Raw genomic sequence first — 23,963 nt, forward strand, 5'->3', positions numbered from 1 at the left:
CGGGAAGCATGGACTGCTGATGAATGGCGAGCAGTGTGCTCAGCGATGAATCGCCGTTGTGCACTACGCTGAATAACCATCGTCGACGAGTATGGCGGAGACGTGGGAAGAGGTCCCAATCTCCCGATGTTCCGCAGAGGTACAGCGGTGCTGCGTCTGGCGTAATGGCGTGGGAACCTTCACGGTCGACTTCAAGTCACGGCTAGTAGTGATTGAGGGAACTCCGATTCCACAACTGTATGTTACAGACATTCTGTATCCTCATGCGTTGCCCATAACGTTAGAGAATCGTGGCGCCATTTTTCAATACGACAATTCAAGCCGAAGATGGCACATGTCTCCATGAACTGTCTGTATGTTGAGGTACTCGCGTGGCCAGCAAGATCTCCAGATCTGTCCCCAATATAATGTGTGTGGCATCCAGCTCTGACGTCGACTCCGTCTCAGTGCCAGTGTGAAGGATCTCAAGTACCAGTGTCAGGAGAAGGCGCAACGGCTATATGAACCCCTTGCCAACCGAATCAGTGTATGCATCCAGGATGGAGGGGCTGGTACACTATACCAATATCTGGTTTCATACTACCAATTTCTTTGTAATTTTGACTTTATCTTGTAATCACTGCAATAACGTCACATGAAGTTTCATTTCCTTTCCTACTCCCCTTGCTTGTGTTTCACATTGTTTGTCAGGCCGGGTAGTTGCAGGATCTTTCACTGTCATACCTAAATCGTTTAATGACATTAAATACCTACACGGATAGTATTAATGCCCGTATATCTAAATGATTAATGTTTCGGAGTTACACGACTAAATTACTGCCAGACTGTCAGTATTTTCGCGAATTATTATTAAGATTATACATTCAGGATGTCAATTGAAAGAACATTGAAACTCAGGATATTTCGACAGAAGTTCAGTGACATTGTGGTAGAGCAAGCTACAAGCCCTGCTTCTGAGTGAGCATATATCTTAAGTGATACTCGATGAAAATGTGTATCCTGTGGTGAGGAAAATGCAGAGGTTTTAGCCATCATGCTGTTGGCCGTTACATACTCTGATCAGCCAGAACATTATGACTACCTACCTAATAGCCACTATGTCCAACTCTGGCGCGGACAATAGGGGGGTAGGGTCGTGGAATGGAAGCAATGAGGCCTTGATAGGTCGCCGGAAGGAGTTGACACCACATCTACACACACAAGTCCCCTAATTTTCGTAAATTCTGGGGAGGGAGCGATGAGCTCTGACGTCATGTTCAATCACATCACAGACGTGTTCTATCGGATTCAGATCTGATGAGTTGGAGGGCCAGCACATCAACTGGAACTCACCACTGTGTTCCTCGAACTACTGCATCACACGCCTGGCCTTGTGACATGGCACATTACCATGCTGAAAAATGACACTGCCGTCGGGAAACATGATCGTCGTGAAAAGGTGTACGTGGTCGGCAGCCAGTGGACGATAATCCTTGGCCGTCATGGTGCCTTCCACGAGATCCACTGGACCCATGGATACCCACGCGAATGTTCCCCAGAGCATAATGGAGCTGCCGACAGCTTGTCTCCGTTTGCAGTACAGGTGTCAAGGAGCTGTTCTCCTCGAAAGCGACGGATTCGCGCCCTCCCATCGGCATAATGAAGAAGGTATTGGGATTCATCAGGCCATGCAACGCTCTGCCACTAGACCAATATCCAGTGTCGATGGTCACCTGTCCATTTCAGTCGTAGTTGCCGACGTCATGGTGTTAACATTGGCATGTGCATCGGCCGTTGGCTGCGGAGTGTTCGGTGTGCTGTGCATTCAGACACACTTTTACTCTGCCCAGCATTAAAGTCTGAGGTTAGTCGTGCAGTTTCCGAAATGATCTTGCCGAGCCTCTGGGCCATCAAAATCTGCCCTCGGTCATACAGATAGATTGCTCGGCTTCCCCATTCAACAGACGGACAGCACGCTCACTGATACTACATGCACCGTGCTTGTGTCTGACAGCCATTCCTCACCAGGTGACGCTGCTATCGCCTGGTGGGTTTTAGTAGGTCGGTGTTCATAATGTTCTGGATGATCAGTGTATTTAGAATGAGACGTCTGGGGCGTTGTGATGAAATGGGAATGGCTGTATCCTCTAAACTATCTAAGAAATCTGTTGACGTTCTGAATACAAATAATTTGTAGAAACTGTGATCACTGACGATATCTCAATGTATCCCTGTCATGAACCACTATGTGGCAGCAAAATGTATGCTTTCGGGTGTCATATCAAGAAAATCGCAAGTCAGATATTAAAATGCACCTTGGAAATGATAAACATCTGCAGATAGAGGAGAGTGTTGTACCTAGAGGATACTGTACCTTATTGACACAGTTTAAAAAGCGTATATTTCTTCTTTAGATTTTCGGTCTAGTTACTGACGTTTTCTCTTTGCTTTAAGCTTGACAACCATGTGTTCCCTTGCGGTTGTCAAGTTGCGTTTTTATAACTGTAAGAATAAAAACCATTTAATTCAAGAACTGTTAAGGCATTGAATTATTACCGTTTGAATTATGCAGAAATTTTGTAAATTGGTGACCCCTGAAATACTAAAGAGCGCTGAGGCCCCAGGAAGTGTGCCAAGTCAAACGGTGACTTTACGTCACGACTTCAAACCGGTCCAGACGGAGACACAGCTTTACAATTGCAAGACGATCTGCAAAAGCGAATTGACAACCTTTAAATTCGAATCTTGATACGAAAGAACAGAAAGTTATCTCCCCAAATGACGAGACAGGACGGAAATATGACAAGCAGTTTTCCTGCTGAATGTAACGTAGTTTCCACTCAGCAAATGAAGGTGGAGATTGCGAAGTTCCTACCAGAAAAGCAGGAACTGTGGTTCGTGATTTTGGATTTTGCGTTTATGCAAATCAACGCTATCAATGATCACTCGATATGTGCTATGGTGGTTAACAGTTTCGATGCCCGGGCAGTGTCAATTGTTACGGATATTACACTCTTAAGACAAAAAAAAAAAAAAAAGACGCATCACGAATGAGTTATCCGTATTGGGACGGAAATCGTTAGATATGTTCGTGTCAAGAAATGATTATAATTTTAAAAATTGGATAATTCATTGAAGAGAAAGAGCTTGTCAACAAAGTATTGGTTCACCTTTGCCCCTTATACAAGCAGTTATTCGGCTTGGCATTGATTGACAGAGATGTCGGATGTCCTCCAGAAGGTTATCGTGCCAAATTCTGTCTAACTGGCGAGGTAGAGCGTCAGAATCCCAAGCTGATTGGAGGACTCTGCCCATAACGCTCCAAACCTTCTCAATTTGGGTAGAGAATCGGTGAGTTTGCTGGCCAAGGTGGGCTTTGGCAAGAAATAAGACACGAAACCATAGAGACATGAAATTTTTTCTGGTTGTGAATCGTAGTTGAAACTGGGGAAAACATCCGTTAAAATTTACTGAACGGAGAAATCTGATCACAGCCTACATTATAAATATTACAACATAAGAATAAAAATGCGTTTAAACTATTTTACATGTTAGCGATCTCTTGCAAATAACTGTATTTCCGTTTTAACTTTGCATACAAAATATTATATGAGTCATGAATATAGAGAACTATAGTCAAATAACGTTTTGCGTTGGCTAAGAACAGCCGGCTTAATATCATCTGTCAGAGGTAAATCTTGAAAGAGATATCCTGCCTCACATCAGCAAGAAAGAATATCATTTACTCATGATATGCGGTGTCAGTGCTGACGAATTCTTGTAAACTTGGCACATATTGTTCTGGAACTGCAGCTGTAATGGGGCATAATACTACTGCAGTGCTGCAATGTAATTGCTGAAGATATAGCGAGGCTTCTGAAGAAAGGTGCTACTCCATGGATTGCCGTTTTGTTCCCAGTTCGAAGTGATGAACCCATATTTCATTGCTTGTGAGGATGTTCGACAAGAAACTGTCACGATCATCCTCGTAACGCACAAACAATTCAGCAGAGATGGTCCTTCGGTGCCTCTTTATGGTGTTCTGCTAGCCAGCGATAAACCCAGCGGGCATAGGCCTTTGAATACTTGTCAGCAGTATTAACTAAGACTTCCAGTTGTGCAGCAAGGTGTTTGATTGTGATCCGTCCATCACCCCGAATGAGAGTGTCCGCACGTTCCAATACTGCAGCAGTCACAACTGTGTACGGCCAGCCGGCAGGTAGGAGATCGGACAAGTTTGCACGACCGTGTTGCGATGGTTGCAGACGCCTAGCCCAACGACTCTTCGTGCTTTTGTTGATTTCCAGGCCTCCGTTGACATTATGCAAGCTCCCATGAATATCTGCGGATCTCAGGTTTCCCGCAAAAGAAACTCAATGACAGCTCTCTGCTCGGAAAGCACTTCCGTTGCAGACACCAATTTGAACGCTGCCTGTAGAACCGCCACCAAACGGAACTTCATGAAACTACAGGGACTGAAGCGGGAATATTTCGCAATGTCCCACAACAAATTCTGCATATTTTCAGCCGAAAATAGCTGTGAAAAAATGCGTTGTATTGTTTATTTAACGTCTGTCGTAAATCATATCGTCTTTGTGGCTGGTGCTTCAATGATGTTGCAAAGAGCGTTTTCTTCCAGTTCATAGTAGTACGATGTCGTTTGAATCACCATGTGCGGGCGTTAAACAATAAGAAAGGTAAAGTAATTCCTGTTTCGCAAATTGCTTGGCATGTGACAAGGCTACTGCCTAGCTCTAGCCGCGCCCGGCTGAAACCTTCCACCCTCACCCTGCGTCCCACTCTCCGTTGCACTCGGAGCGCTAGATAGGAGCGGAGCCGCAGCGGTCGTGCCCGCAGGAACCACAAGGAATCTTATTCCGGCTGGCCAGATAGTGATTTGACCCCCAGTCCTCCCGAAAAAAAGTGCACTGTATACATCACTGCACTATCTCGCTCTCTGGCATAGAAAAAAAGCATGGTGTGACATCCCGGTTTTTATTTTAACGATCCTGGTTGCTGTGAATCCGAAGTGCTCCCAACAGCGACCACTGTACTTTTGAACTTCTTGAGTCCGAAACCATTTCTGGAGACACTTTCACGCAGGACAATACTCACCCAGAAAATACAATGAACACTTTGCAATCTTCTCTCCGTGACTGATCAGGCTTCAGTTTTGCGTCTGGTAATCCTTCAAATTTTTTTCATATTACACATACTTGCGTATAAGTTGAGTGGTGATCTGCTAGTGTCACTTATTCCGCAACAGATAAATCGAATTGGGATCAGGTTACTAATATTTTCAGCTGGGTACACACTCCTCAGCATAGAATTAATAGCACTATTCATTAAGTCTGAATTCTCCTCGAAAGTCGGGAGCTTCTAAGAACTGAACTTGCAACCAAAGCAACGTGCTCTTCTCGAACCACAAATGTCTAAGTTTTACACTTGTATTTGACACGTCAGTGACGTTGTTCTGAGCGTTCGATACACAGACTAGTGTACTGGAACACCATGTGCCTGTCCCTTATTATTCTTGCAGACACATTGTCATTCTGTAATCCCCATTCTATTGTCATACATCGCGAGTGAATCGATACACTGCATTTCGCGTTTTACTCTCTTCTGCTACGTTTTTCAGCCAGGGCCTTCTTCATCGCTCTTTGTTTCACGCCGCATTTCCTCTGACAACGCCACGGCGCTGTAATAGCGCTTAGTTCAACAATTTCAGTTAGAGAAAGCAACGTTTGCTTTGTTTTGAATACGTTTGTTAAAACGATGAATAGTTTGAGACAGCATTTCATAAGCACAGTTCCTAAAACCAACCTGTAATACGTACGTTTTAATTGTCACTGGGCTACATTACGGCATTGTTCTCTGTAAAATGTTACATTTGAAGGAAAGTGTAAATATCAGTCACTAAACGCAAAACGCAATCATTCACATGCGCTTAGAGAATGTAAGTTATGACACTAAAACACTGAAACAATTTTGAAGTGATGTAGCACTCACACAAAATTTTTCAAGGATCTGTTTCTCAGAGAATGCTGCAGTCGTACACAGGAACACAGATTTTATTCGTTGAAAAAGTGTGTGATCAAGTACCCAGCAGGAAGGTTTAATGTTTGAATTGAATCCTCACATAGAGACCGTGAAAAGTTCATTAATACATTAGTTCGGAGGATTATAATTGTATAGTGGAGAACATTCCTGAGTGTACACAGACATCCCGAATTGTTACACTGAACACGTATCGCAGTAAATGCTCAAAGGGACCTCCTCCAACGTAAATACTGCCTCCGCTCGTCATCGCATGTGTGCCGCAGATGATGAGAAATGTGTGATGTAATTTCTACCCTCTGGCAGGCTGTCAAAACGCCCAGTCTGAGAAATAGTTCACAAGCAACGACGGTGAAATACGCCACGGGCCCCCCACGCTCACACAGATAAACATCCGGGCTGTGTATTGGCCCAGGAATCGATCGGTCTGACTCTACCCATTTACCATCAACGCTACTGTGGATTAATGTACCAGGTGCAGCAGACTGTAAATTGCGTCACAACCACAGTGAGCCTAGTGGAGCTGTTGTTGGGAAGCTTTGTCTTGCAACTACCTGCGAAGTCAAATGACATGTGTCGAGTATTCGACTGTCGTCTCTGCCCGTGCGCAAATTGAGGAGCCTATCAAACAGCATTAACTACAATGTGTGTTGTGATCGTGTGTAATACGGAGTGTTACGCACTTTTTGAGGCACTGAGCATGGATAAATTAAACAAATCGAGGCCTACGCTACTTTAAAATTTTAATTGTCTAAATATAAAGGGTCCACTTATGTTGAAATTTGACACACTCTGTGTATAACATTTAATGAAATCTCCTACACTGGAGACCGTAAAACTTAAAATATTCATTCATTTATGGACAAGTGGTTAATCTCAAAACTGGCGAATAGAATATGTGTAGAGATAGATTTCTAATGTGGTAGTTAAGGAAAAGAGACTGGCAACTAACGGAAGTGCTAGAGCAACAACAGAACAGTAGAGCATGATCATCTACTATAGCATGAAGCGCTTGGAAGGAGGTGTCTTTCACTTGAGAAAATCTCTTATATGACAAAATATTTCTTATAGCTACTGGAAACTAGTGTATTATCTGGTTCTGATACTTGATTGAAAGAGCAGCAGTATTCAAACAAAATATACACTGAAGTGCCAAAGACACTGGTATAGGCATGCGTATTCAAATACAGAGATATGTAAACAAGCAGAATACAGCGCATCAGTCGGCAACTCCTATATAAGACAAAAAGTGTCTGGCACAGCTGTTAGATCGGTTACTGCTTCTACAGTGGCAGATTATCAAGGTTTAAGTGAGTTTAAGCGTGGTGTTACAGTCGGCGCACGAGCGATGGGACACAGCATCTACGAGTTAGCAATGAAATGCGGATTTTTACGTACGACTGTTTCACGAGTGTAGCGTGAAAATCATCAGAAACCCTGTAAAACATCAGATCTCCGACATCGCTGCTGACGGGAAAAGATCTTACAAGAACAGGACCAACGACGACTGAAGAGAATCCTTTAACGTGACAGAAGTGCAACCGTTATGCAAATTGCAGCGGATTTAAATGCTGGGCCATCCACAAGAGTCAGCTTGCGAACCATTCAACGAAACATCATCAATATGAGCACACGGAGCCGGAGCCCCACTCGTGTACTTTTGATGACTGCACGACGCAAAGCCTTACGCCACGCCTGTGCCCGTCAACACCGACATTCGACTGTTGGTGACTGGAAACATGTTGCCTGATCGGACAAGTCTCGTTTCGGATTGCATCGAGTGGATGGAAGTGTACGGGTGTGGAGACAACCTCATGAATCCATTGACCACGCATGTCAACAGGGAACTGTTGAAGCAGGTGGAGGCTCTGTAATGGTGTAAGGCGTGTGCAGTTGGAGTGACACGGCACCCCTGATAAGTCTAGATACGATTCTGACAGGTGACACGTACGTAAGCATCTTGTCTGATCACCTGCATGCATTCATGTCCATTATGCATTACGACTGACTTGACAATTCCAGCAGGACAATATGACACCCCACACGCCCAGAATTGCTACAGAGTGACTCCAGGAACACTCTTCTGAGTTTAAACACTTCCGCTGGCCTCCAAACTCCACAGACATAAACATTATTGAGCATATCTGGGATGCCTTGCAAAGTGCTGTTCAGAAGAGATCTCCACCCCCTCGTACTCTTAGTGTTTTATAGGCAGCCCTGCAGGATTCATGGTGTCAGTTCCATCCTACTTCAGACATTAGTCGAGTCCATGCCACGTCGTGTTGCGGCACTTGTGCGTGCTCGAGGGCACCCTACACGGTATTAGGTAGGTGTACCAGTTTCTTTGGCTCTTCAGTGTTCCGCGTTTCGTTAGGAAATGTTAAACTTACTACCGATTTATAAAACATGTTGTGTGGTGTGGTGTGTGTGTGTGTGTGAGTGTGTGTGTGTGTGTGTGTGTGTGTGTGTGTGTGTGTGTGTGTTTGAGAGAAAGAGAGAGAGAGAGAAATGGAAGGGGAGAAGAGAGAGAGACAGATAGATAGAAGGAAAGAGACTATACCAGAATTACACAACCTACGTTCATTTGTTTTATGGTGACTAACGTCGATGTTTCACTTACACAATGAATCAAGTTTCGGTATCGAGACAGTGCCAGCTGTAGCCTATTGATTAGAAACTACCGTAGAGTTTCCGGTTTGTTGTCGAGCAGTAGTCTGCAGCAGCGAAATTTCGTTGGGTACATTGTATTGGGTTTGGGTACGTCTTGTTCGCCTGAAGAGTTCAGTAGATACCATTATAGTGCGATAGCAGGTTTACATACCTGGCTCTTACTTGCGGGGGGTCAGGGATTTTCTCTGCCTCGTGATGACTGGGTGTTGTGTGATGTGCTTAGGTTAGTTAGGTTTAAGTAGTTCTAAGTTCTAGGGGACTGATGACCATCGATGTTAAGTCCCACAGTGCTCAGAGCCATTTGAACAATTTCTTACTTGCGGAACTGTTGGCAGCAGTTTATCCATTAAGCGTTTAGTAAAATTACGAAAGTGCATATGTGATGCAGTGAAAGGCAGCTCGGAGTCTACAGTATCGATACCATCATTCTCTCTTCCCCCCCACTCCCCCCACCCCCTACCCATCAAACCACTGATGTTTTCCTTGTAGTACAGTCCAACTTCAGCTACTACTGTACAGCAGTTGCTTCTTCGGAGAAATTTAATAGTGTAACTGAAATCGTAATCTGTTTCACTTCGCACAAACTGTCTTTGGTCTGGAATGAAACCCAGCGTGGTAGAGCAAGTAAGCTAGAGTGTCTCGTTTACGAGTTTCTCTGATATACACAAAACAACTATATTTTCTTAATAATCAAAATCTGATCAGAACGAAAACAGATGGGCAGATAATGTATGCTGGTCACCTACTGGCACAGAAAAAGCAGTTAAAAATTATTCTAGAAGTTGAAAATATCGCTTCATACAAAGCTTATCGTAGCACACCACATCTGTAAGAGGAAACTATCTAAAGAGAATAATAGCGTCACAGGCTCCCTCATGTAATCCTCCTGGACACTTTGGAATGTTCATAATCTACTGATGGACAGACGTTTCAGGTAGCTTCTCAAATAATATAACAGTTTCAAATTTTTATTCGAGAGGAACGGACGTAGTTGCCAATCGAGGTAGTTAAATCATTGCTCACCAAAATTCAGATTTCTGAGGTTCTTAGCAACGCTACTATCGCTTAACGTATTCGAACTGTAAGTTCTTGTTGTTTTTTTCTTTTTTTTTAACAGTTCACATGAAATTCACTGCTACCATTTGACATTTCATTCATTTCATATCTATATCCACATTGTTTTCATTTTCTTATGATTCAAATCAACTGGTGCGTATGCGTATGACAGCCTAAACCACTGTCTTCCGCCATATGCAATCCTTTGATGGTGCTGTTCCCCTAAGGTAAAATCTATTATCTTTTTTTCGGAAAACGAACAGAAAAACCTAAGTAGCATTTAAGTTTCGGGTGTTGCCAGCGTTGTCGGGTGGCTTGAATTGGCTAAGGGATTGCTGTTGGTAAGTTGATGGTTTGGGGTCAGATCCAAGTCTGGCACATATATGTATTTATCACTACTTATAAATTACATTACAGGTTCAGAGCTTCTTGAAAGGGGTTTCCCTGATATAAATTCGTGTTATTGGGATCTATTCAGTAGAGCTTCATTTGATCCTTTTATGTCATCTCACTGAAGTTCATAAGAAAGGAATCTAAACTAATGTAATTTATTTCCGAATAAGGTAGACTACAAGGATCTCAGTCGTCCGGTTCTGCAATCTGGGGCACATGCGGGCTTCATGTCCGCTTATACGTGATTTACTACCTAGCACACAACGTTAGGTAATCTGCGGAGATCACCGAGTTAGAGTAGCAATTGTAAAAAGCTGGAAATGAACTCACCAGAACAGAAGTTCTAATCCCCGCCCAGCCATCTAGGTTTAGGCTATGTTTCCCGCAGAAATCATCAGTACAGAACATTTTAGTTTTACCACTGCATATATGACTCTTTGGTGGGCTGTGTATTTTCTGACTATGGCGTGTAATTTCCAAGGGATACTGAATTAGAATTTTTTTACTTATTCTTCTTCCATCCCGCACGCCTCATATGGGCAGCGAGAGGGCTGACAGCCATTAGATTTCGCCACTCTTCACCAAAACTAAATTAGAAAATTTAAAGCATGGTAAAAATTTATACGACGTTTGAAAAATAAATGTTTTACAAAATGAAATACGTGGGTTCAGTTGTGTAAATTAAAAGATAAAAACCTGAATTTTTCGTTGATTAAGATATACGCAAGTATAAATGAAGTGATGACTTTATGTAGACTATCAGAGGCAGGTGCATGATGGTATTTGTAGCAATTGGGGTTCTGTGTAGGAAGGGGTTTTTGTGGGTGGATATTTGGTGGGGCGATTTGGGAGACTGACGATGGATGAAGTTCCGAATCGAGCCTTAGGATGTGGGCGGATGGGAGCGCCAAGGAAAGGAACCCTGACAAGGGGAGGAGAAGTGGGTTCTAGATCTGACAGGACAGGTGGATTTGATGGTCGGGTAAGGGGAGACGACTAAAGTTTTATGTGGAGAGTGGAGACATGTAGTGTTGGGGGAATGTAGTGGCGTAAGCACGGGAGCGTACCCGGATCAGGAAGCAGGAGGGGAACTAACGAGTTTTCGTGTAACGTAGGTCGGTGATGCTGAAGGTAGAAGAGTAGGATGAGGAAATTTATAAGTTGGTAGAAGATTCGGGTAGGGGAGGTTAAGCGGATACGAAGGACTAAGCGTAGTGCGTGGCGTTCCAGGATTTGTTGAGCGTGCTAGAAAGAGGAAGGAGCTTAACTCCATACCGCATTTGCATAGTAGAGAATGGCTGGGATCAGGGAATTATAGGTTTGGAGGCTCGCGGAACGGTGCAGGCTTCATGTTCGACCGGTTAATAGTCTTAGTAATTTTAGTGCAATGTGAGCTTTCTGTTGAATGGTCAGTACATAGGGCTTCCATGTTAGTCCGAGGCAACTTTGGTGTGTAATGATTCAGACGTTGACCACGTATAAACGGCCTCAGTTATAAGAAAGAACGAACAGTCAACGAAATGACAAAATGCAGTACAACAAACAGGTCCCGTCTAGGACCTAGCACCATTACATAATAAGACCAATGCTGTTTATGTAATGAAGAAGGACAGTTCTGATTATATTAAAGCAAGAAATATAATACACATAGTACCACGTACTGGGAGCACGCTACTTTATAGACCTTATATTCTTGGCTTACAACACAATAATATGCATCTAACGTAGAAGTTCAGACGGTGCCGTTCAACGGCCATGCGCCAAATCTAATACTTTGCTTGACAGTGCGTACTCTCAATGTCATGGCAATTGATAAGATTTTCATTCTTTGTTTATCAAGTTGAAAGTCATGCCTACAGTGGTATAATTTCATCTATCAGGAGGTAGCATACTGTAAATGTTACAAAATTTGTATCACAAGATAAAAGGTTGAAACAGTAATTAGAATTTAATAAGACTGTGTAAATTAACCGTAATTAATTCCGATTGGAAACAAACTTAATCTGTTTTGTGTCTATCCATTAGAACAGAAATAATTAAATCGAGCTTATCAGTTCATTGTGTATTGATATTGACTGCAGCATTATTCATTATAAACCGCACAGGCCCAAACAGAAATAAAACATTTATCATATTTGCATGAGGTAATTGAATAGATGGACGATAATGTTAACTGCATTTTGTTACTTTTAAATCTCGTGCTCCTAGTGACTGTTTTTTTATGCTTAAATACGATTTTTGACATTGAAGAGAGTGATGTTACGGGAAAACACACAGAAAGAGAAAGAGATAGGAAAACTTAGCAGTGTGACGGGACATTTGTTGCAAATATGGTTATAAAGATATTAAATGCTAAAGAGAACTAAGCAATGAAAATGATTAGAGGATATTGTGTCTACAGATATCTTTCTGAAATAAAAATGGAGGAAGATTATAACGTCCCATCGAAAACAGGGTTATTAGAGACGGAGCACATCTTCAGACAGTGTCAAGGATGAAGGGCAAAATCGGCTGTACCGTTTCTATTGACCCATCCCGGAATTTGCCGTACTAAGTGATTTAGGGAAATCATGGAAATCGGTGATCTGGATGGCCGGACGAAGATTGGAACATTCGTCGTCCCGAATGCGAGTCCATTGTGCCAACCACTGCACCCACTCTCTACATATCTTGCCTAAACAATCTTTCACATTATTTTTGAGTTTACAGACGTATCATACTCTTAAAATACAGCAATAAGGCCTTGTCAGCAGCCCAGTGGACGCATTGTTGTCGAGCATTACACACCTTTGGGTCATAAATTGGATTACGTTAACATCTTCAACTTTTGTAGTTCTGTCGTCCTGAGTTGCGTGTGATGTTACGGCATATTGCTAATTTTTGCTTTTGGACCTTCTAACTACAACTAAGTGTAAGTAGAATTTAAAATATTACCACACCATAGTAAAGCGAACCACCAAAGCTGTTTATAACCTATGTATACATTGTCCCAAAATGTAAACTAAGTAGTAAAAATATGTGCGTGTTACAGGCCACTGAAGATGCCTTGCAGAGAATAAAGGCGAAACTCGTATGGCACGAAAATTGTGTTTCATTCAGTTGTAGTTATATGATCCAAAAGAAAAATTATCAATATACTGGATTACCTTAAATTTAAACAAAAATTCAGATCTGATGCCTCTAGAATCTGGTCATTAAAAAGACGTTTGCATTGCACTGCCATAACAGTCAGAAAGAATCAGGCCAAAACCAAGGGTGTGTAGAGCAGTGCATTGGCATTAAAAGTTTTAGACATCAAAGAGGTAGCCTGCGGCACCAAAAAGGTCATCTTCAGTCAATGAAGAGCCGTCAAACGAAGCGAGAGCGAGGAAATGTCACTACTCTTCTACAATGTCGGAAGTCACAATACCAGCAAGTAACACCGTTAGAACAGTAAAGAACAATCATTTTCCCGGAAATGTATTTGTCATACCGTGATATTTCATCGGTACAGGAGTACGGAATTCTGATACAACACAGATGCGCATGTAGAATCAGTGTGTAGAAGCGGGCCCTACACATCCATTAGCATGTACGGTACTGAAATATTACAAAGCAACTACAGCACACAGCCTGTTCCTGGGTTAACGTACCACAAAATGGCAGCAACATATATCGCCTCCAGCACATAAAAAATGAAAAGTAGGCAGAATTTGCTGTCCTGTATACGTCAGTATCAATAGGAACCGAGTAGTAGCACCTGTGGACAAGAGCTTTGACCTTGCCGAAGAATATTTCTACTGGACTTTTTAAGAGAAACCGTACTCAGAAAGTCTGGGTAGGAATTTGATTCTAGTGTACAAACTGCTCTTTATTCCAGCGAAATAAGTACAGTTTTCTTCTGATTTCACGCCCAATCGACAGCTTGTTTGTAAGAGAGAGAGGGAGAGACAGAGAGAGAAAAGAGAGAAAGAGAGCACAAAGGTGCGTGGCCGTCATGTAGTCGGTAATTGAGGATCCCAAGCACGAGATCAGATTCACCGAGATTAATTTGTTGTTTAATATACAACATATATGACATTTATCTTACTACTACACGGCTTCGATTGATACGTGGAAACCACCATGGAGCTGGCTGAAGCATTAGCGAAGTCGAGAAAACTCACTGAAGGATTTTTATGAGCTGAACGCGTACTAGCGGACTGAATCTATAGATAGTCTTAAAAAATGGTGTCTCTAATCTCTCATTCACAGAATAATACATGCATCTCTGTTTTTACCTTGTCTAACCATATGGCTTTCGGACCATTGGCCGTAAAAAAATCATCAGTTATGTTACCGCATTTAAATATGTATACTAGTACCCGTTAACTGCCTTTCAAGTCCTAAATAACAAAATGGTATTATTCGAGTAAACTATCCCACATGCGACACTTTATTAGTTTTTATTAAATTGTTGATTCACAAGGTTGTTTAGTTTCTCTCTAAATATGCTACCGAACTACGTTGAGCAAAACGTACCTCAGACAACCAGGAATTTAAATGGGCGTTTTATCTGATCACTCGGACTACTTTCCGTATGTAATGACCTAGATACGTGAGCAAGAGGGTAATTGTGGTAACCACGCATTCAAATGGTTCAAATGGCTCTGAGCACTATGGGACTTAACTTCTGAGGTCATCAGTCCCCTAGAAGTTAGAACTACTTAAACCTAACTAACCGAAGGACATCACACACATCCATGCCCGAGGCAGGATTCGAACCTGCGACCGTAGCGGTCACGTGGTTCCAGACTGTAGCGCCTATAACCGCTCGGCCACCTCGGCCGGCACCACGCATTCAACGGCATCTGTACGTCAGCAAAAGGGGAACCTAAGTCATGGATATTTTGTCTCATTCGTATCACACAAAGCACTGACTATATTTGTAAACGTTCAGCAGTCTGTGTAGTGCCTCAACATAGACGTCTACTCACCTTTACGTTTCTGGCTTATTCAATCAAACAACTGAGAAACAATGAATGCTGTGTATTACTGCACTGTGTGCGTTTGAAATGACTATTCAAGGGATAACCCTTCTGAATAGAAAACGCGTTAAAATGTTTCAGACGAAGTGATTTTCTATTGAGACACATCGTTTGTAACTAGTCGCATTTCTGCCATAGATATACGTAGAAAATTTCTCTGTGACCAAATATCAATCTTCCGAACATTACAAGGTGAGAAATATTTGTGAAAAACTCATCTCTGTTGCTTTTACAAACTGACACCTCGCTGCCTTAAGCGATCGGCTTTAAAACAGCAATATCTCGTATGATTAACTCTAAGGGGTTAGGATTAGTTGTCGGATGTTTATTTCTAACGGCTCACTATCATATCTCTGAACGAGGCAGGGGACTATATGAAGCGAAAAAACTCATAAAAAGCTCTAGCGCCGTCCTGCGACCTAAATACACCCACCTGCACTTTAAACGCTCGGATACGCCAGTTCCTTGTAGCCCCATTAAATGGCAGGCTCGGCGATTGCCTAACAAAGGCCCTGCTGTGTCCATCGGCGAGCAGCTCGTCAGAGAGAAGCAGTAATTCGATGGCAGACGCGAACGGCACATTAAACAACAGCGTGGGGTGGGCGCGGCGACAGCGACGGCAATTACCGGCCCGCACGCTCCAGCTGCAGCCGTTCAACAAATTGGCCCTTACCGGCCGTGGCGGGCGGGATTTGTCCCGGCCGCGCCTCTGCCCTCGCCCGCAGCCGCGCTCAGCACTTTCTGATCCTTTTTCGGCTTAGCGTGGAACTCTCTGCTCAAAATCACATCCACGGATTGTGTTCCCCACGCTTCGCGTAGAGAAAGAAATTAATATTTAGCTTCGCATAAACTGTGTGACTCCGTTTTTTACTATCAAATAACAAACGGATAACCCATAATATTGCAGACGAACTAGTTTTCACGTACGGATTACGAAGGAAAGGGAAATGGTTCTTAACCTAGCACAAATATGGAGTGTACATACATATACCCCCTCTTAAGAGTCGTCAGACGTATTTTCTCTGGTGGTGGTGGGTTGGAGGGGAGGGGCCCAAACGATAAGGTCATCGGTCCCATCAGATGAGGCAAGGACGGGAGGAATTCGGCAGTGCCCTTTCAAAGGAACCATCCCGGCATTTGCCTAAAGCGATTTTGGGGAAGTCACGGAAAACCTAAACCAGGATGGCCGGACGCGAACTTGAACCGTTGTCCTCCCGAATGCGAGTCCAGTGAGCTAACCACTGCGCCATCTCGCTCGGTTTTTCGGCAAATACCCGCAGTTTAGTTTTTGCAACGTGTAGCTGTAGTCAGCCCAAACAAATACTGCTCATCACGTTTTTCATGTGACGCTCAACGTCAGTCTAAAGTGTCGGTTTGTTTAACGTTACAATCAAAATGATGGAAATTTATGTTTGCATTCGACACAGGTGTCCCAAATTAGTCTAGTGCGATATGCTTTTTATCTATGTATATTAACAGAGACAGTAAAACACGAAGCGACAGCATCACCCTGGCCCACGTTGATTGTTACCGTCTGCAGAAGCGCTGCTACATCAATGCTAGAGTACTGGTTATTCTTGTTTTACTGACCGTGTTAATACGTATCTATAAAACAGTTAATCGCAGTTCGCCAGTATGGGACACCTCGTAAAGTTGCTCTTTAAGGGGTCTACCACAATTTTACACATATTAAGATCTTCAGCTTTAATCGTTTAATTTTCTTCACCTACTCCCAACTGTCATCATACCTCTTCTTTATTCATCTACGTAATTTCGTATAAGAGAGATTTAAAAGAAAAGCTTTATCCATTATTTGTAATTTCGTATACGCGTGTGATGAGTTGTTCTGCTGGATGTCTTATGACATTCCAACTGACTTACCGAAGCTAGTTACATTAGTCTTAACAGTTTAATGGGGATTCAAAATCACAGCGCCAATCGGTATTTGTCACATTTACAATTCAGTACCTCAAGCGAAAGATGAAATAAGTGACAGATACAATCCTTGAAATGTCTATGATTAATAAGAGGATGCCGAGCGGTTCTAGGCGCTGCAGTGTGGAACCGCGCCTCCGCTACGGTCGCAGGTTCGAATCCTGCCTCCGGCATGGTTGTGTGTGATGTCCTTAGGTTAGTTAGGTTTAAGTAGTTCTAAGTTCTAGGGGACTTATGACCTCAGATATTAAGTCCCATAGTGCTCAGAGCCATTTGAACCATCTTTCAAGAAGAGGATGTTTGGATATGTAGTCTCGTTTAGTACCCACTGAGCCACCTACCTAAAGACAAAATAAAATTCTATATTTTTTAATCTGAATTTGTTTTTCTTTCTCTCGCTTGTTTCTGCTCAGCATGTTTCTTGTCACTGCCCTTTTTACTTCTCTGTGTGTTTGAATTTTTGCATACCAAGATTCATATCTGATAGTCATGACGTGCAAAGCGACGGAGATCTTATGACGTATAGCCCATATGCAAGAGGAATGAAGATTAGATTTTAACATCAGATCGACGACAAAACCATTAAATATGGAAGTTTAAATCTCCGTCTAACCGTCAAGGTTTTGTTTTTCTACATCTTGTCTCAAATTATTGCACGCGAATGCCGAAATAATTCCTTACGCAATATACTTACGACTTTCTTACCAATTTTTGTTCCATCTGAGTTTACGAGTTGCTTCCAGAGTCAATGAAGACTCTGCCCTCTCTAGCCTCTTCCGTATTAGGCTTTTCCTTGTGTGATTCTTTCAATGTGCATCTCTCTATTTTCAGTTGCCTTAAGTACACAAACTCAACAACTTGTTCTATAACATTTTTGTTAACTCTGACTGCAAACTTTCAGTTCATTTCTACTCCTCACAAAACTTCTGAATATATATTATGTTCGTGTGTGCCTGGGTCCGTGTATGTATGTGTATGTGTGTGTGTGTGTGTGTGTTGGGTGTTGTAAGTGAGAGAAGAAGAGAGAGAGTGGAAGAGAAAGAGAGAGAGAGAGATAGAGAGAGAGATAATTTATGTGTGATTGAGAGAGAGTAAGTAGGATTATCAATTGTAAAGTAACACGTAGGTAGCTCTATCATACTGTTGCCAGTCTGGAATGGGAATTTGTGTTAAAATCATTTTTCACTTGCAAAATAATTGACACGATCCACATCCGACTAGTCGTAATTACAATACACAGGACACGTAACTAATTAAGAATTAAGCACTTAACAAACCCAGCATAGTGATAATACGTTAGTTTTCCCGTACATGCTCATTTCGGCATTTTCATTTTCTATTCAAATTCTTCTGCAGTCCATATAGACTTTATAAATTTATGCATAAATGGGAGATGATAAGATCTGGTCATTTGTATTTCTTATTCATCAGAGTATATTGATATCAAAACCTTTTCAAAGCAGCAGCAATTGGTGTTCCCTAAATCATTCCCATAGGCTAATGATTATTCAAGTACTTTCATGACGTAATGTATCTGAAATTACAGCCTTACTACATACGTTTCTGAAACACCTCATGCACATAGAACAGATTTATTCTTTCCAAAGTATTGTTAGCACAAATTAAATCAAACGCCGGCTCTAACCCCTGCAAAAGTTGTAACTTCTGTTTTCTGTTTTAAGAAAACCAACCAATGTGTGTTCTCTGTAACGAAATTATTACTGTTCCTAAGGAATATAATATTTATTGGCCACCGCCACGAGAAAAAGCATCTTGCACAGTTTTATAAAATCAGGGAAAAGGTACGTGAACGTAAACTCGACAAAATTGAAATGTGTGCTTTGTTTTCCTCAACACGTGTTTAGTAAACATCTCTATGAAAGTGAAGCCATTACGAATTGCCAATGAAATCACGAAACCAGCCAAGCCAGTCCCTGATGGTGATTACATTAGAAGGTGCATTTCAGTTACACCTAAAGAATAGTTTCTAGACAAAACCGAACAATGGAACAATTTCAACAATCATGAAGAATTCGTGTAAGTGAAGCGAGAGACAACAAGAACACTGAGGGCAGGAGAGATAAAATTCCTAACTTTCGTGCTGAAGTAAATTGAGGAGGTAGGACAAAGAAACAACAGCACACAGTTGTTCCAAAACATGAAGCAAGTGAGAAGCAGAATAAAAGACGAGTCTCTAGTCATTAATGATAAAAATAAGAAATGAAAATTGACACAGAAATGATCGTAGAAAGATGGGCAGAATACTTAGCTAGTCTATTAAATAACGAAGGCACAGAGGAAATGCTTCAGCAAATAGAACAAGAAAAGAATAATGAAACGATTAACGTTGTTAAGAGTATGCGAGAGCTGCAATAAAGAATCTGAAGAGAAGCTGCCAGGAGAATAGGAAATACCATTAGAGATGATCAAGGACGGAGGTGAAAACCTCATTAAAGAGTTGACCAGAATAATTAAAATTATACTGAAGCTGGAAGAGATACCAACAGAATGGAAGCTAACCGACACTGTATCAGTCCATAGAAGGAAAATAAAAAACTGTAATAACTGTACGGGGATCTCAGTAAATGGTTCAAATGGGTATGAGTACTATGGGACTCAACTTCTGAGGTCATTAGTCCCCTAGAACGTAGAACTAGTTAAACCTAACTAACCTAAGGGCATCACACACATCCATGCCCGAGGCAGGATTCGAACCTGCGACCGTAGCGGTCTCGCCGTTCCAGACTGCAGCGACTAGGATCTCAGTCCTTAATACGATATACAAGTTCTTAGTATTGATAATTCTGGACATACTTGAGCCATAGTTGGTAATCACAAAGCAGTTATCAGATAAGGAAAATCTATAAAAGACCACATAATTATTAATAGAAAAGTGTGGGGAAAATATTGCCAATTTGAGAAACGACTGTTTACTACAATTGTAGATTTTTCAAAAGCGCAAGATAGAATCCATAAAGTAAGACTATACTAGATACTAAGAGTGTTGGGAGTACTTTAGTAATTAATCATTCTAGTAAAAGCATGTATAACAGAAAGTAAAGCTAAAGTAAGTAAAATAACATGAAGGAATGTCAAAGGAAGTGAAGGTACGAATTGGGACACGACAAGTTGAAGCATTGTCACCCATATTACTTAACTTTGTCCTTGAGAAAGATGCACGCGCAATGAAGAGACTATAAAGTGGCATAAATCTGAATGTAAATCTCCAAATGCCGGTATATGCAGATTATATGACAGCTGCATCAGAGTGAATAAAATAAAAATTGTGGGAACAGTGAAGGACCTGAACCGCGGTGCGAGTTAGGTGGGAATGGGAATCAAACCAGAAAAGGTAAAAGTAATGAAATTAAGTACAAGGCTGAACCACAGCGTGACTGAGGTTTACGGGTGAGAGAGATGAAGTTGAAGATATTTGAGAACTTCAAATACTTAGGGTCATACTTCAACTGACGGAATAATGTCCAGCTAGAAGTAAACCAACGAATCATTAGTGCTTCCAGATGATATAACAGCCCTAAAAACAATCATGAAATCAAAGGTAATCTTAAGCGAAAGTTAAAATGAAGGCATGTATTACAATAATTCCCAAGTACTGTTTTATGACATAGAAACATCGAGTACAACCAAGAGAAATAGTGAAAAACTGATGTTGTTTGAGAGAAATATCATGAGAAAGATTTTTGGGCCAGTAAAGGAAGAAAGAGGATGGAGGTAACTGAAAAATTAAGAAATATATGCTACGTTGAACCAGATTAATATCGTAAGGAAAGTAAAGGCTAAGGAGTTACGATCGGCTTTACATTTTGCGAGGACGACAGAAAGTGTGTTCGTACAAAGGTCAGAGGGAAGCACCACCGGAGAAGACCAAGAACGAGATAGGAGGATAGATTACGAAAAGATCTGCAAAAGACAAGGATACAAATGGAACTGGATAGAAGCTGCACAGGGCAAAATCTGCTGGGTGCAGTTTGTAAGGTCGGCGCATGACCTCCAAGGTTCCTGATCGCCGGTTAAGTAAGTAAGTCAGACTAAGTTTGAGCCAAACCTCGAGAAAATCTTGGATTCAAAAGAAAAGTTTCATGACTCTCACTAAGTGTACTAGCGAGTAATAAAGTGTACCTTAGATTTTCATTGAATATTGAGCTTGTTTTAAACAACAATAAATTTCCATAGAAATTTACTCTTTAATTGCTGAAATTCCAAACTTGATATGTAGCTCTCATAGTCTTGTATTCCGGACACGTATTTTCTGGGTCCTCTACGGCTACACAGTGGGACGTGGTGACGGGCCTGTTATACCGTGCTGACGTCACACTTCGTGATTCACTGCCAGGCCCACAGCTCGTCCGGTAATTTTAGGTCAACGTGTTCCACACACGCATGACCGTAATAGCATTGCACCACGTGTCAGCTTAACTCCAAGCTACATTCATAATGTGCCACTACTCAACCCACTTTAAATACTTTTCATGTTAATTTGTTAGTTCCAAGTTTACCGATAAGCAGTAATTCCGTGTAACGAGTCAATTGACTAGCTGTAACTTTAATTAGCATTTTAATGTGGCTATATCTTGACTATTTACAGATACGTTCACATAACAGAAGAGAAAGTTTACTCACAGACGTGACTGGTAGGCAGTTTCTGTGACTGTCTATTAAGTAAATAACGCAACGTAACCGGGCACTATACATTAAGGTTTTATTTACGACGTGCTTTGGGGGCTATGCTGTATCATCAGGCTGGAGTTCCCTGTTTATCTCACGTGCGTTGCGCCTTTGTAAATAAACGAAGTAGAAATATCTAGAATATTTTAAAATTATCACACTGATGGTAGATTGATTTTGGTGAATTAGTAAGACGAAATATTTTGGAACTGATTTGACAAACGTGCAGCGCTGTGCATCTTCGTTACTTCCATCACGAGCTCTGCATTTGAGTTTCACAGATTCACTGCTTACGAACATTCCCAGAGAAGATACAAGTATTTAGCGTTCCCTCGCTTACAAATATGCTACAGGTCTCTTTCGTTTTATGGTGTACAAAGATTATCATTAGGTTATACATACGTGGTTATTTCTTTTTACAAATTTCTACAGTACTGCTACGTATTTATCATATTTTTTCCATAACCAACCAGTTAGGTAAAAGGAGCAGAGGTCAATGTGTTGCTCACGTTAGTATGTCATCTTGAACATTCGCAGATCCCTTAATCACTTTCCACTGCTGACTTCTTGTCATTTTTCACGTCTCTATGAAGCTTGTTACATTTCTGTTACTGAATCGAATTACACTTAACAGAAATACGTATGTACTCGGGACTCCGTTATTCCCGTACGTAAACGGCTATGTAGAGAAAATTTATGATACAAGCTTGAACCGCTTGTGCGCTACGGAGTTTAATAGTTTCCAGAGCCTGTGCTGCAAGACCTCGTTGATAAACAGAAGGAGAAATTTATGTTTTCCTGTTACCCTTTCCTGTAGAGTCAGACTAAAGCTGCTAGCCATCAGATTGTGCAATATTCTGCATAATAATAGTTCTATATGAATAGAATCCACTTTATATGCTATACTTACAGACGACTGGAAAGGCGTGAAAGTAGCATAGCACCAAATCGTGGATCCCGAACACATTCGATGCTCAGAATGTAACGTAGTGCATCAGTGAGCAGAGTTCTTGGAGAGTGCGTTCGAGGACGTGTTCCTGAGAGAGTTCCATCATGAGCTAATCGGAGTTCCAACTCCCGTTCATCGCAGATCATCTGTCCGAAGAAGGATCTGCTGCTCTTCGGCAACGCATGATACCACTAAAGCAGTGCTTACGCTGTGTATAAGACTGTAGCGCGCAACAATCGGACTCAGAGAGAAACTTTCACAGACTAGGAAAACCGTAGCAGGGGCACGGAAAAGTAATGTCCTTTCTCTGCATGTCGATGTTTGTTATTTATCAGCTAACTGTGTACTTCAGAGTCATGCCAAAGCCATATTAAGGTTAGAGTGGCCCTTTTACTCGTAAATAGCTTAACTTCAATTTTGTGTCTTTTGCAGTTTACACTAAAATGGCCTGCCAAATATCAGAAGTAGTACATAACCGGAATCGTATGCTTCTTGTGTTCCGCTAGGACAGTAACGCAACTGTTGCTACCAAAACTTTTTGCGATGTTTATCCAAGTGCATTACACGTTCGTAAATGCCAAAGTGGATTTTCTGACTGCCCGCATCTCGTGGTCGTGCGGTAGCGTTCTCGCTTCCCACGCTCGGGTTCCCGGGTTCGATTCCCGGCGGGGTCAGGGATTTTCTCTGCCTCGTGATGGCTGGTTGTTGTGTGATGTCCTTAGGTTAGTTAGGTTTAAGTAGTTCTAAGTTCTAGGGGACTGATGACCATAGATGTTTAGTCCCATAGTGCTCAGAGCCATTTCAACCATTTTTTTGATTTTCTGACTCATATCGATGAGGAAGACCAACAACTGCACACAATGACAAGTTAAGGGCGGAAGTAAAAGCAAATCCTTGTCATTCAGTCGAGGAACTGTCACATACTCTTAACCAACCTTGGTCAACCACCTGAGAACATTTGCAGTGGATTGCTAAAGATAAACAAAGCTAACCGATTCAACCACATGCAACTTATTGCTTCAGCGGCACCATATAGAAGCTTCTTGTGATCACTGGATGACTGGATATGAAACAGGCGTCGTCTGTGATAAAAACGTAAACGATAGTGGCTCTCACCAAATGAATCGCCCCGAAGTACAGCTAAGCTAAGTACAGCTAAGAGTATTTGCGGATTCGTTGGTTTTGAAGTGCTGAAACCTGGAAAAACTGTAAATGGAGACCTTTACTGTGAA

General features: G+C 41.8%; 1 protein-coding gene across 2 annotated transcripts in view; it reads right to left on the reverse strand.

Moving 5' to 3' along the window:
• Window positions 1–23,963, reverse strand: part of LOC126249668 (IDLSRF-like peptide) — a 221,832-nt gene that overhangs the window by 89,691 nt on the left and 108,178 nt on the right. The window lies entirely within an intron of this gene.

This window comes from Schistocerca nitens, chromosome 3, assembly GCF_023898315.1.
Source record: "Schistocerca nitens isolate TAMUIC-IGC-003100 chromosome 3, iqSchNite1.1, whole genome shotgun sequence".
Taxonomy (NCBI): Eukaryota; Metazoa; Arthropoda; class Insecta; order Orthoptera; family Acrididae; genus Schistocerca; species Schistocerca nitens.